Raw genomic sequence first — 14,438 nt, forward strand, 5'->3', positions numbered from 1 at the left:
ATAAGTGATTTGCTTTCTGTAAACCTGGTTTGCTGTAAGAGTTTTGTTTTTGCATTTGCTGTGTAGCTTTTTGCCAGAGACTTTATCTATGTTTATTTTGGGCTCGCAGCCAGCTTGAGCCGGGACTGATAAAGACATTCCTTTGCAAGCTGTGTGTGGCTGTCGTTTTTGAACGAGCAAAGAGGGGGGTCAGAACAGTTTGACTTCTGCCACGACAAACCTCCATTCATAAAAATATGGAGCAGCTTTACGCTGAAAATGCCAGACTGACCCAGCAAATCGCAGTATTGGCTGACCAAATTTCGCAGCTGCAGAGAGCTGCACCACTCCCCCCCCCAGCCAAGGAGGAAGTGCCCAGTAGCCATGCCAGATAAATTTGATGGGAATCAGGCCATGTTTGCCGCGTTTCTGGGACAATGCCAGCTGTTCCTGAGTTTGAGAGCGGAGGACGTTCCCACTGACCGGACAAAGGTGGGATTTATTATTAGTTTGCTCTCAGGCACAGCTGCCCGTTGGGCTACCCCCTTGTTAACTCAGCCGAGCCCTTTGTTGGATGACTTCCAGGGTTTTTGTCAATACTTTAAACGTATGTTTGAGGATCCTATTAAGGGGGAAACATCAACCAGACGTCTGAAGTCACTGCAGCAGGGGAGTGGTTCATTGCAAGACTTTGTAAGTGAATTCAGGCTGCGTAGCCAGGATTCAACGTGGAATGAACCAGCTCTGATGGACACTTTCCAAGATGGATTGTCTGATGCCTTGCAAGATGAACTGGCGAGGGTGGACAGGCCACCGACGTTCGACGCGTTGGTCCACTTGTGCCTCTGGATAGACACCCGGCTGCAGAGGCGAAGGCCTCACCGTGCATTCCAGGAGACCACCAGCATGCCAGTTTATCAAGAGACTGCAGTGGACCGGGAGGAGCCCATGGAGTTGGGTGCTGTCAGACCTCGAGTGTCACGTACAGAGATGGACAGATGACGTGCTGAGGGATTGTGTTTCCACTGTGGGGATCTTGGACACCTGGCAGGGAGTTGCCCCAAGAAGAATAGAAGGGTTGCGCCGACTGCGGCCATCCCTCAGCAACGAACTATCGTGTCAGACAACCAGCACGTTTGTGCGGCTGTGATACCCCGTTCGCACAATGTAGTGTGCATTCGTGGGGTGTGGAATTCCAGGGCGGATGCCCTGCCTAGGAAATCGGAGAACTCTGACCCTGCGGACTCGCTTCCACCTCGGACTGTTCTACCCGTTGCATCCTGCGCTGTAGTTTATCATGCCATGAGCATACAGTCTCTGATACGGGATGCGCAGCGGGGTGACGAATGGGTGGAGCGACAAAAGGCAGAAGTAGGGCCGGCTTCCCCGTGGACTTTGGAAGGGGATCTTTTGAAGTTTCGGGGCTGGCTCTATGTTCCCGCAGGGCACATCCGTAGACGGGTGCTCTCTCAGGTTCATGGCGCTTCTGCAGCAAGACATTGGGGGTCTTTCTGGACATTGCGCCTGGCATCCCGTCAGTTTTGGTGGCCCCGTTTAAGAAATGACGTGTGGAAGTGCGTGGAGTCGTGTGTCCAGTGCCCAGGGGCCAGGTCTGTGAGGAGGGCTTCGCCAAGATTCCAGCCCTTGCCGACCCTGGTCCCCGCAGCACAGGACTTCGTTTCTAGGTTCCCGGCGGGGTACCAGTGTCTGGGACTGTGTTCCGTGGAGGCCGTCACCAACCCTTCCGGGCCGCATTCCAAGCGTCAGAACCGGGGGAAAGGCCCTGCGGTGGGGGATAGTGTGGTGGCTTGGCAGGAGTTGGTAGAGCTGCCGCCAGACTCCGACGGCGAGGGGTCTTATGAGTTGGCCTTGGAGAGGGTGGAGAACCCTGGACAGGGTGTTAGGGCTCAGCTGGAGCTGTTACAGCTGCCGCCAGTCTCCGACAGCAAGGGGGCTGGTGGGTCGGCCTTGGAGAGGGTGGAGGACCCTGGACGGGGTGCCGACGCCGCGCAGGGCGGGAGGAGACATGGTGGCCACCGGATACCTGGGGAGCATTGGATCAAGGGGAATGTTCCTGCAGGTATTTGGGAATCACAAAGGAGGAAACACAGGAAATGAGTGTGGGCCTTCTTATGGACAATCCATTCCGACCGCATCCGGACCGTCAGACCCAGGGGAAGGGCCCTGCAGTGGGGGGTAGTGTTGTGACTCAGCAGAAACCTGTGAGTTGTTTCAGAATGCAGGATAATGAGCAGCTGTTGCTCGTTAGGGTCTTCTCCTGCAGATAAAAGACTGATGGTGCCACGCCTTAGTTGCAGAAGTCAATGTCGTTTGTCATTTGTTTGTTCGTGAGTTCAGTTCCGTGCTTCAAAGAGGCACTTGGATAAGTGATTTGCTTTCTGTAAACCTCGTTTGCTGTAAGAGTTTTGTTTTTGCATTTGCTGTGTAACTTTTTGCTAGAGACTTTATCTATGTTTATTTTGGGCTCGCAGCCAGCTTGAGCCGGGACTGATAAAGATATTTCCTTTGAAGTTCTGTCTGGCTGTCGTTTGTGAACAAGCAAGGAGGGGGGTCAGAACAGTTATGTATATTGAAATGGAAGTATAAATACCATCAACACAGAATGGAGTTTGCTCAGAAGCTGAAATACACCAAGTGAATGAGAGGAAGAGTGGGAAGCAGAGGAGAGAAGAAAGGTAGGAAGAGAGGGATAGGAGAGAGGGCAAGGGGGGGTGAGATGAGGAGAATAAGGAGGAGTGGAAAGAGGAGAGAGGAGAAGGAGAAAGGAAGGGGAAGTAGAGTAGAAAAGGATGATGGAGGGAAGAAAGGAGGTAGGGAGGGGGAGGAGATAGGCAGAAGAGGGTGGTGGATAAGGCATAAACAGGGTGTATGGAGAGCAGAAGAGCCAATAATTGGTTTTTATTTTATTTGATGGCAAGACGAACTGATGTAATTAATAATCAATACAATATGATATTGGCTATGTAATAGTATACATGTGATTATATGTTATGAAAATGGAAAATAAAAACGTTTTGCTTAAAAAAAAATACAGGTAGCCCTCGACTTACAACCATTCATTTAGTGACTGTTTAAAGTTACAATGGCACTAAAAAAAGTGACTTATGGCTGGTTTTCACATTTACAATCGTTGCAGCATCCCCATGGTCACATGATCAAAATTTGGACACCTGGCAACTGGCATGTATTTATGACAGTTGCAGTGTCTTGGGGTCATGTGATCACCTTTTGCAACCTTGTGACAAGCAAAGTCAATAGGGAAACCAGATTCACTTAACAACCATATTACTAACTTAACAACTGCAGTGATTCTCTTAACAACTGTGGCAAGAAAGATTGTAAAATGGGGCAACACTCATTTAACAACTATCTTTCTTAGCAATAAAAATGGGCTCAACTGTGGTCGTAAGTTGAGGACTACCCCTAATATAGAACACTGCTTTGTGCTATCCAAGAGAGCCAGAATAATGTGACATGATGTGCCATTCCAGTTTGGGGCAACCAATGTTAAACTCTGGCTATAGTAAACAACAGTTACACAGCAGTACAGTCATGTGAAAAAGAAAGTACACCCTCTTTGAATTCTATAGTTTTACATAACAGGGCATAGTAAAACTTATCTGGTCCTTAGCAGTTCTTAAAAGTAGGTAAATACAGCCTCAGATGAACAACAATATATGACATATTGAATTGAGGACACAGAATTTTAACATGAACTAAGTCAGGATTTACTGACCCTTAAGAACATTACCCTGTTCCACTATTACAGTGCATTCAGAAACTATTCAAACCCCCTTCACCTTTGTCAATTTGGTTATGCTGCAGCCTGATTCTACAGTTGAAATTCATTTTTTTCCCTCATTAATCTACCCCATAATGCCTAAGTGAAAACAGAATTTTAGAAATGTCTGTAAATTTATTAAAAAGAAAAAAAAATGTACTATTACATTGGCATAAGTATTCAGACCCTTTGCAACAACACTTGAAATTTCGCTCCCGTGCGTCCATTTATCTTGATCATTGCTGACATCCTCTACGCCTTGATTGGAGTCGACCTGTGGTAAATGAAATTGATTGGACATGATTTGGAAAGGCACACACCTCTCTATAGAAGGCCTCACAGCAGACAATGCATACTGTAGCAGACCATAAGTCATGAGGTCAAAGGAACTACCTGCAGAGCTCAGAGACAGGATTGTTGCAAGGCACAGATCTGGGGAAGGCTACAATAAAAATTCTGCTGTGCTGAAGGTTCCTAAGATCACAGTGGCCTCCATAATTCTCAAATGGAAGAAGTTTGGCACAACCAGGACTCTTCCAAGAGCTAATCACTCAGTCAAACTGAGCAATCGGGGGAGAAGGGCCTTAGTAAGAGAGGTGACCAAGAACCTGATGGTCACTCTGACTGAGCTCCAGAGATCCTGTATGGAGATGGGACAGAGTTCCAGAAGGACCACCATCACTGCAGCCCTCCACCAATCTGGGCTTTATGGCAGAGTCGCTAGACAGAAGCCTCTTCTCAGTGCAAAACACATGAAAGCCCACTTGGAGTTTCCAAAAAAAGCACCTGAAGTAAAATAGAATAAAATATGGATTAAAAATATAAGAATGAAGACGTGGCATAAAAGGGACAGTTAGAAGTTTGCTTAAAGGAAATGTCATCAGCCTCTAACCACAAGATGTTCTAGCCAACGTCCCTATGTCAAAAGTCCAAACCACAAGGTTCAGATAAAGTTCGCTAATGACACATGGTCCATACCTGTAACAAAAGGAGAAGTAAGACCCTCATCTACTTATAAGGCTTTTCCCCCAAAATAAGCAATAAGAAATGAGTTAAGTATTTCCATGTTGCAATGCTTTTGAGAATGTATAAGAACGCATGCATTGATGATGAAGGTTGTTCAGAATTTGCAATGTTAGCCATTGTGCTAACTTTCTGAACCTGGCTGCCAAATAAACTTTTCCTGTATCCCGAGAAGTCTAAAGCCTCTCATTTTCTGCAAAAATTCTGGCAACCGTGGGCAGGATTTAGAGCGATATTTCACTGAGGATGGAACAGACCAACCGGTGCCCCATCGAGGCCATCTCGCCCGTCTTCAGGCACCAACGGAGACCTTTCTCTGGAAGAGGGCTGACAACCTCTCTTGGGCATCCGGAGGACACCACCAATCCAAGAATCTGACCAGGATCAGGACAAGTTAATAAAAATTACGCCGGCTGAGAAGGAAGACGCCTGCACGCAAGTATCAAAAGAATTGTAGACCCACTCGGTTAGGAGTGGAAGAGGGAGCCCGATCACCCCCCTGAGCCCGGGATAGCATCCCTTCCAAATGGAACCGGCGTATCCTAATGAGGCTCTAGGTTTGTGTGGGAGGTTAATCTGCTGCAGTTCCTGCTGGTGACCGTGATCTCCGGGACTGCAGGTCAGCAGAAAGTGTGTTAGAAATAGAACATGGGAGGGTGGGGAGCGTTCCTCGAATGCCCCTCCAATGCATGTTGAAAAAACTTTCAGAAAGTTTTAGTAAAGTCTCTGGCAGAGAAATTATCCTCACCCCCATTGTACAAGCCTCAAGGAGGAAAGAAAAAGAAAAAGAGAGTCTCAACGAAACATTTAGTTCCTGTGTTGTTTTAGCTTGCATGTTTGTCTTTGTTGATGTGTTTAAGTGTTTAAAAAGAGAAAGAGAGAGTGTCTCTCTGACATCAGTGCCCTCCACCTGTGTAGCCTTAACATGAAGTGGTTGACACTGAAGGGGTAGGAGACCCAGGGAGACAAAAAGTGGAATGAGATATTGGTTAGAATGAACAACAGGTCCCATTAGGTGGGGCCAGGAGGAAGGAAACCAAAAAGGTTACAAAAGGAACGGATCAAGTGGACCACAAACCTGGTCCAAGGGAGCAGTTGAGACAAAAACTCAAATTTCCCCCAAAGGAAATTTTATTGCCAGAAGCTGAGGGGGAGCTACGTAAGGTGTGGATATATGCTCCATTCTCAATGGCTGATTTATATAATTGGAAAAATCAAATTCCTGCTTATAGAGAAAATCCAGATGAGATGCATGTCCTTTTTGCATCCATTTTTTTGAACTCACCAGACTGCTTGAGCTGACATACAAAGTCTGATGGAAATTTTATTAACCCCAGAGAAAAGAAGGCTGGTGAAGGTAACCATGAATAAGCCTTTGCAGAAGGATCATGTAAAAGATCCAGACTGGACATGGTTACTGAATGAACCAGATTGGGAACCTTAGTCCATTCAGCTGCAAAACTATTGGACCTTAGTTTTGTTAGGATTCAAACAAAAAAGTTAAGAATTTAGGGAAGGTCTATTAGAGTCAACAGAAACAGGATGAAAATCCAGGGGAAATCCTAGAATGCATTTATCAAACCTTTAGGCAATATACCACATTAGATCCTGAGCTTGAAGAAAATAAGAGAATGGTCAATATGATCTTCATTGGTCACTCTGCAGATGACATTAGGGTAAAAAAAAATACAGAAGAAAAAAGGGGGGGCAGGAAAGGCATCTCTGAACTTGTGGAATGAGCATACAAAACATATGTTAATTGGGCTCAAATTTCAGAGAAGAAGGACAAGAAGAGTGAGAGGCTAGGGGACTTGCCGGAAGAATTGTCGAGTAGGGGCCAATAGATAGAATCCCAGTCAGAGAAAGAGCACTCCAGTTAGCAAAAAAGGAAGCCATGAAGGTCTGTGTGGCTTAAATAAAAGGAAATGGCAAATGTGAGGTCGAAAAGAGTGCCCTGGACAATTAATGGAAATTGCATGAAAGGTCTTTTTGAAAAGTAGAAGAAAGAAAGAAAGAAAGAAAGAGGACAGGATGCAACGTAAAGCTGAATTGCTGACAGTTGTGTTGTCAAATAATTCCAAAGCCCAAAGCAGAGGTTGATGTAATTGGTGAAAAGAAAAAGGCCACTGGCTACAAGAATGTCCCAAGACATGCCTCAATGCCCAGTTCCTCTTTTGGGTTGTCATATCCTATGCAAAATGGGAGCTACACTGTCCTTTGAGGAAGATAAAAATGGCCCTAATGATGAGGCACCCCCCCCCCAGATGAGATATGGTGAGTAATGGTGGTTCAAGAATTTAATCCACCAGGCCATGCATCTCATCGTGCGCCTATAATTATACAAGTAAAGCCTCTAGCCTCTAGTCTGCCTATGCCTTCTTCACCATCTCAAATACATAGAGACAGCAAAAAAACTGTTTGCTTTTCGGAAAACCTAGTAACAGGTCAAAAGAGGCAGTTTGCTTGGACTAGGTTTAGCCAAGGATTTAAAAATTCACCTACGTTTTTGGCGAAGCCTTGGCCTCAGACCTAGAAAATTTCCAGCCTTGCGAAGATGGAGATGTGCTACTCCAATACGTAGATAATATCTCATTAACTGGACAGACGAAGGAGATTTTTTGGGGAAAAAAATACCAATCAATTGCTTCATCTGTTAATGGACAAGGGACATCGTGCCCCAAGGCAAAAACCTCAGCTGGAAAAGCCCCAAGTTAAATACTTAAAGTACACCATAAGTCGAGGATAGAAGGCAATAGGACATGAGCAAAAAGAAGCTGCGTGCCAAATTGCGGAACCAACAGCTAGGAAGAAGTTATGGGGACTTTTGGGTACAGCAGGATATTGCAGGATGAGGATTTCAAATTTCACGCTTCTAGCCAAACCTCCTTATCCATCTACAAAGGGGGGTGAAAAAGAACCCTTGGTTTGGTGTTTAAAGCAGAAACGAGTGTACAAAGCCTTAAAGTCAGAATTATCTCAGGCTCTGATAAGAAAAGGGAAGTTGGCAACAACTTGTGGCTTATCTTTATGAACAGTTGATGCAAAAGGCTGGCTACTACTCTCTTAATGGAGGAAGCTAACAAATTACACCAGCCACACAATTCAAAGAATTTTAGAAACGAAGGGACATTTATGGTTAACAAACCCTAGAATTTACAAATACCAGGCACTCCTGACTCAAAATCCACAAGTGATCTTGAAGCAAACAAATGCCCTAGAACCTGCCACCCTTTTGCCAATACCGGGACCCGAAATTGAGCATAATTGTATGCGAACCATTGAGAGTCAGTTCTCATGCAGACCAGACTTAACGGACGTGCCGTTGAAATCTGCAGACTATAACTTGTTCACTGACAGATCAAGCTTCATTACTATGGGAGAACGTTATGCTGGCTATGTGGTAGTCTCTCTTGACCAAGTCTTTGAGAGCGGACCTCTCCCAAAAGGCACTAGTGCCCAAGTAGCAGAATTATGGGCTTTAATCCGTGCATTAGAGAGGACAAAGGATGAAAGAGTAAATATATGGACTGACTCTAAATACACCTTTCTCACTTCGCATGTTCATGCTGTTGTCTACAGAGAAAGAGGTCTTTTAACAGCCTCAGGGAAGAAAATCAAACACCCCTTCCTAACTGAAAGGCTAATAGCTGCAATGAAAATGCCAAAGAAAGGTATCTGTTATGCATTGTAAAGGCCATCAGAAGGGACAAGATGAAATATCCAGAGGGAATAGGGCGACTGATAAAGAAGCGAGACTAGCAGCTACCAGGGACAATCAGGGCTAGCCTGACATATCAGTTTACATAGCGCTAGAAATGCCAAAAGAACTCAGCCCTAGATATTTCAGGGCGGAGAAACTCCAAGCGACTGTAGACTTGAACGGACTAAAGAAGGGAGAATGGTATGTACTTCCAGACGGAAGAATCTTTGTACCCGCTAATATTGCCTGGCAAGTGATGAAGGAGTCCCATTCAACAACGCACATGGCAAAAACTGCATTAGCCGAGGCGCTTCAATGTATAGCATACATCGATCGCCTTCACTCTCTATATGCTCATGCCAGCGAAAGATGTAACACGTGTGCCCAAGTTAATCCAAGGCAAGGACCTAGACTTCCCCCTGGGAGCCAACCTAAAGGGTATTATCCCATGGATTCATTAGTTATTGATTTCAGAGACATGCCCAAGTGTGGGCTATATAAGGCAATGCTAGTCATAAATGGGTGAATGCATTGCCACTGGCACTTTGGTCTGTGTGATGCACTACACGAAAGGGAATTAGGTTATCTCCTTTTGAAATGATGTTTGGGAGACCCCCAGTTATAAGTGCTAACTTGAAAAAGCATATAGGGCATCTAGGTCAAATAGGGGACTCATGGGTGAACCAAATGGTGAGAGAATTAAACAAGCAAATACAAGAAATCCAAAAATACTGTGTGTCCCTCAGTCCACCATTTTGGAGCACCTCTAGTCATAATATTGAAGTGGGAGACAGAGTATGGGTAAAACACTGGTAAGGGGACAATTTGAAATCTAGGTGGAAGGGCCCGTATACTGTGGTCATGTAAGTAAAAGTGTTGGAATCCAAGTTTTGGATTCACTGGACTCGAGTTAAGCCAGCTGCTGATGAGTATTGGGAGGCAGACCAGGATGAAGCCCGTCCTCTAGTGATATGCTTAAAGAAACGCCCCCTAAAAACTGCCCCATCGTCAATGGGCAGAATATACAGGGCAGAAGAGGGCCAACTGAAGTCACGTCCTGGAAGCTGACTTCTTGACGTATGGCTGAAGATTTGGAGGAGGAAGACAACGTTCCATTTATTAGATATAAGATGTATTAGAAAGTTTGAGCACCTGTCAGGAAATGGCAAGCCAAGTATTCATAGTCATAACTGCACTATCTCTTGCATTAGTGAATGTACTTATTTGTTGTATTGCATATTCATCCCTCAGGAATTGCCTCCTCCAGAGGAAGACAGGTGCTGAGGCTAAAATCATTGACTGTGACAAAGAAGAGTGTGAATCCTCTGATGACACTTATGTTTGAGGAACCGTGGGAATGGGTTCTTTGAAGTATAATAGGAGTTTTTGGATTGTGGGTGATATGTTTAGCAAATAAGATTTGGTTTTATAGATTGCCCAAAGCTGATATTGCCCTTCCTCAAACTATATAGAACCCCTGCCTTCTCCCTGACGTGGTGATTCAGTAGGCTAAAAGAATTGTGTTAGGAGAAGTTTTGTGTGAGGGACAATTATGAGCCTTTTGTGGCTCTGGCTGTTATTGGCAACGGGCTTGCTAAGTGATAACGTCTTGACTAGTAGTTCCCAATGTTGCGAAAATACCCGAGCAACCCCCCTTGCTCTTGAAGAAAGATCCGAGGATGTCAAAAATCCTGGAGAACAGGGTGGAATCAAGTTACAGGATGTGGAACAGGTCCGCTCCCGCTAACAGCACATCATTTATGCTTGGGGACGGAACCGTAAGCCAATCCCAACACCTAAAGTCATGAGAAACCCTGTAAGAAAAAGGGCAGAGCATAGGGAAAACAGGCCCCTGCAAAAATTGAGAACAGGGAACTATATGTTAAGAGTGCTGGAGTTAGGTCAAAGCCTAATTAATCAGACTGATCCTGACCTAGGCCAAAAATGCTGGTTGTGCTTGTCTGCAACCTCTTCATCTTACAATGCTGTTCCAGTTCAGCCAGATTTTAGGGAAAAGACCAGAGCTACGATAATCTTTGACAAGGGAGGTAGATGGGGAACTAAAACGGCAGAAGCCCAGCTACATGGCGATCTGTATGATGCACTTAAAAGACTGGGGATGAGCCGTCTCCCATTCGTTGGCCCCATAGCAGTCAGTGTAGAAATTATAGGGTCACCCTCCTTGTGCTTCAAACGATATCAGGAGCCTAGCATTCCTGTGGGGTCACTATCAGAGGGACAATGCCATCTGAAATAGACCTTGCCCCCAGGAAAACCCTTGTAGATGTAAAATTGACTCGCAGCATGTCTCCCTCTGCTCACAAGATCTTCCAACAGAAAGTCACTTTCTCGCTCCCACCTCCACTTGTTTTTAACCGTTGGGAGGGGAATCTGACCACTGGAAGCTCCCCAAGGCCATTCCAACCACCCCAACTTCCCATTTTGCTTTCAATGCAATCCACTACGGGAATCTGTGTTCACTTTTCCTCTGGAAATGCCAGTTCCCAATATCTCTTTGAAGGACCAGACCTCAGGAATAAATTAATGGATCCTAATCAAGAAGTTCCATTACAGCCCTTGACTGGTATGTTCCTAGCAGGAACCTTACAAGTCTGGACTAATGAAAGGAACCTCTGAGCCCATGCCTTCTCCATGAACATCGGTGTATGTGTAGGAGAAAATGGAGTTTTCTTTCTATGTGGTAGAAATGCATATCTATGTTTACCCACCAATTGGACTGGCACATGGACTCTAATACACCTCCTCCCTAAAATGGGTGGTAAGTGGGGAACAGACCCTCCCTGTACCCCTCATGGGACATGTCCAGAAAAGAGTGCTGCTCCTAATTCCGCTATTAGCCATCTTGAGAATAGGGACTGCAGTTGGAACGGGTGTAGGTGGAATGACCCACTCCATTACACAGTTCAGGCAGCTGTCGGAAGAATTCCAAGAAAGCCTGAACCAAATTGCTGAACTGGCGTGCCATAGATCTTTTAACTGCTGAAAAAGGTGGGCTATGTGTATTCCTGGGAGAAGATTGCTGTTTCTATATGAATAGATCAGGAGCGGTCTGGGGGGGGGGTAGTTAAAGAACTACAAAACCCATCTTCCGCAATTGGTTAAAGAATGCAAGGGACAGATGAATGGTTCTCTTGGCTACCTGGAACAGGTTGGATTAAACAAATGCTATTTCTTTTATTATGTGGAATCACAAGTTTAGCCTTTCTCCCTTGCATAATACCCTTGCTTAAACAGCTCATTATGAGGTCTGTAAAAGAAATACCGGCTGAAAAGAAGTTAATGTTAATGGAAAACCTAATCCCACATACCCTCAAGGAAGATGAAGTTTCAGATACTAGCTCGTATATTTGAATTGCACTCTTTGAAATGAAGAAAGTGATTCCGGATGATAAGCCCTAAGATGTGTATTGCTGGTATGCTTGCTTTTTTGCTATTTTGTATCCTGCATGCTTATATTGTTACTCTAACAGGCTAGACTCAATTGTGGGTATTAATAGAGTCTAGAAGGGGGGAATAAAGTAGAATAAAATATGGATTAAAAATATAAGAATGAAGACGTGGCATAAAAGGGACAGTTAGAAGTTTGCTTAAAGGAAATGTCATCAGCCTCTAATCACAAGATGTTCTAGCCAATATCCCTATGTCAAAAGTCCAAACCACAAGGTTCAGATAAAGTTCGTTAATGACACGTGGTCCATATCTGTAACAAAAGGAGAAATAAGACCCTCATCTACTTATAAGGCTTTTCCCCCAAAATAAGCAATAAGAAATGAGTTAAGTATTTCCGTGTTGCAATGCTTTTGAGAATGTATAAGAACGTGTGCTTTGATGCTGAAGGTTGTTCAGAATTTGCAATGTTAGCCATTTCGCTAACTTTCTGAACCTGGCTGCCAAATAAACCTTTCCTGTATCCTGAGAAGTCTAAAGCCTGTCATTTTCTGCAACAGAAGGACTCTCAGACTGTGAGGAACAAGATTCTCTAGTTTGATGAAACCAAGATTGAACTGTTTGGCCTGAATTCGAAACATTATGTCTAGAGGAAACCAGGCACCACTCATCACCTGCCCAATATCATCCCAACAGTGAGGCATTGTAGTGGCAGCATCATGCTGTGGGGGTGGTTTTCAGCAGCAGTACTGGGAGACAGGTCAGGGTTGAGGAAATGCTGAATCGAGCAAAGTACAGGGATATCTTCAATGAAAACCTGTTGCAAAGTGCTCAGGACCTCAGACTGGACCAAAGGTCCACTTTCCAACATGACAATGATCCTAAGAACACAGCCAAGACAACACAGGAGTGGCTAAGTGACAACTCTGTGAATGTCCTAGAGTGGCCCAGCCATAGCCCTGACTTTAACCCTATTGAACATCTCTGGAGGGACCTGACAATGGCTGTCCTCCAATCCAGGTGTGAGAGTATTGCGTCATACCCAAAAAGACGTGAGGATGTAATTGCTGCCAAAGGTGCTTCAACAAAGTACTGAGTAAAGGGCTGGATGCTTATGCCAATGTGACATTTCAGTTTTTTTCTTTTTAATAAATTCACAGACATTTCTAAAATTCTGTTTTCACTTTGTCATTATGGGGTACTCAGTGTATAATAATGAGAAAAAATGAATTTCAACAACTGTATAGTCAGGCTGCAGCATAACAAAATTGACAACATTGAAGGGGGTCTGAATACTTTCTGAATGCACTATATTAGCCTAGTTGTCTTAGCTTATAACAGCAATTTATTGCTAGGACCCAATCACCAACCCTAACCCATATGAATCAATCAGAATTCACTGGCTCTGAGGCCATTGAGATCATTCAGACATTGAAAATTCTCTGATGAGATCACAGAACACACTTACCATATTTTTCGGAGTATAAGATGCACCTTTTTTCCTCAAAAAAGAGGCTGAAACTCTGGGTGTGTCTTATACATCGAATACAGAATTTTTTACCTCCTGAAGCCCCGCCCCTTCACCAAAATGGCCGTGCATAGCCTTATGAAGGCTTTTAGAGAGCTCCTGGACGCTGGGGAGGGCAGAAATGAGCAAAAAATGGGCTGTTTTTGCCCCCCCGCCCCCCGCAGCACTCTATAAGCCTCCATAACCATAATAGCAATAGCAGTTAGACTTATATACCGCTTCATAGGGCTTTCAGCCCTCTCTAAGCGGTTTACAGAGTCAGCATATCGCCCCCAACAATCCGGGTCCTCATTTTACCCACCTCAGAAGGATGGAAGGCTGAGTCAACCCTGAGCCGGTGAGATTTGAACCGCCGAACTGCAGCTAACAGTCAGCTGAAGTAGCCTGCAGTGCTGCACTCTAACCACTGCGCCACCTTGGCTCTGCATGCAATTTTTTTGACAAAAAACATTTTTTGCTGTTTTTGCCCCCCCCCCCCCCCGGAGCACTCTGCAAGCACCACCAAGGCTATTCATGCCTTTCATTTGAAAAAAAAAGGGCCCATTTTTGTGAAAAACGGGCTATTTTTCAGAGGTTTGCAGAGTGCAAAAACTTTTTTTTCCTTTTGGAAAGCTCTTTAACTGATGAGAATTACATTGATCAAGTGCTGTGCCAGCAGAAACAAAGTTTTAAGGTTTGTCAGCGATTTCCTTCTCCAGCACATGGACAAATACACCTGGAAACATCTACCTACCTACCTACTCTCTCTCTCTCTCCCTACCTACCTATTGTATTTCTCTCTCTCTCTCTCTCTATCCCTCTATCTACCTACCTATCTACCTACTCCCTCTCTCCCTATCTACCTGCTGTATTTCTCTCTCTCTCTCTCTTTCTCTCTTTTTCTCTCTCTCTCTATCCCTTTATCTACCTACCTGCCTACCTAACTACTCTCTCTCTCTACCTACCTACCTACCTACTGTATTTCTCTTTCTTTCTCTCCCTCTCTCTCCCTCTATCTA

Source organism: Thamnophis elegans, unplaced genomic scaffold (assembly GCF_009769535.1).
Source record: "Thamnophis elegans isolate rThaEle1 unplaced genomic scaffold, rThaEle1.pri scaffold_46_arrow_ctg1, whole genome shotgun sequence".
NCBI lineage: Eukaryota > Metazoa > Chordata > Lepidosauria > Squamata > Colubridae > Thamnophis > Thamnophis elegans.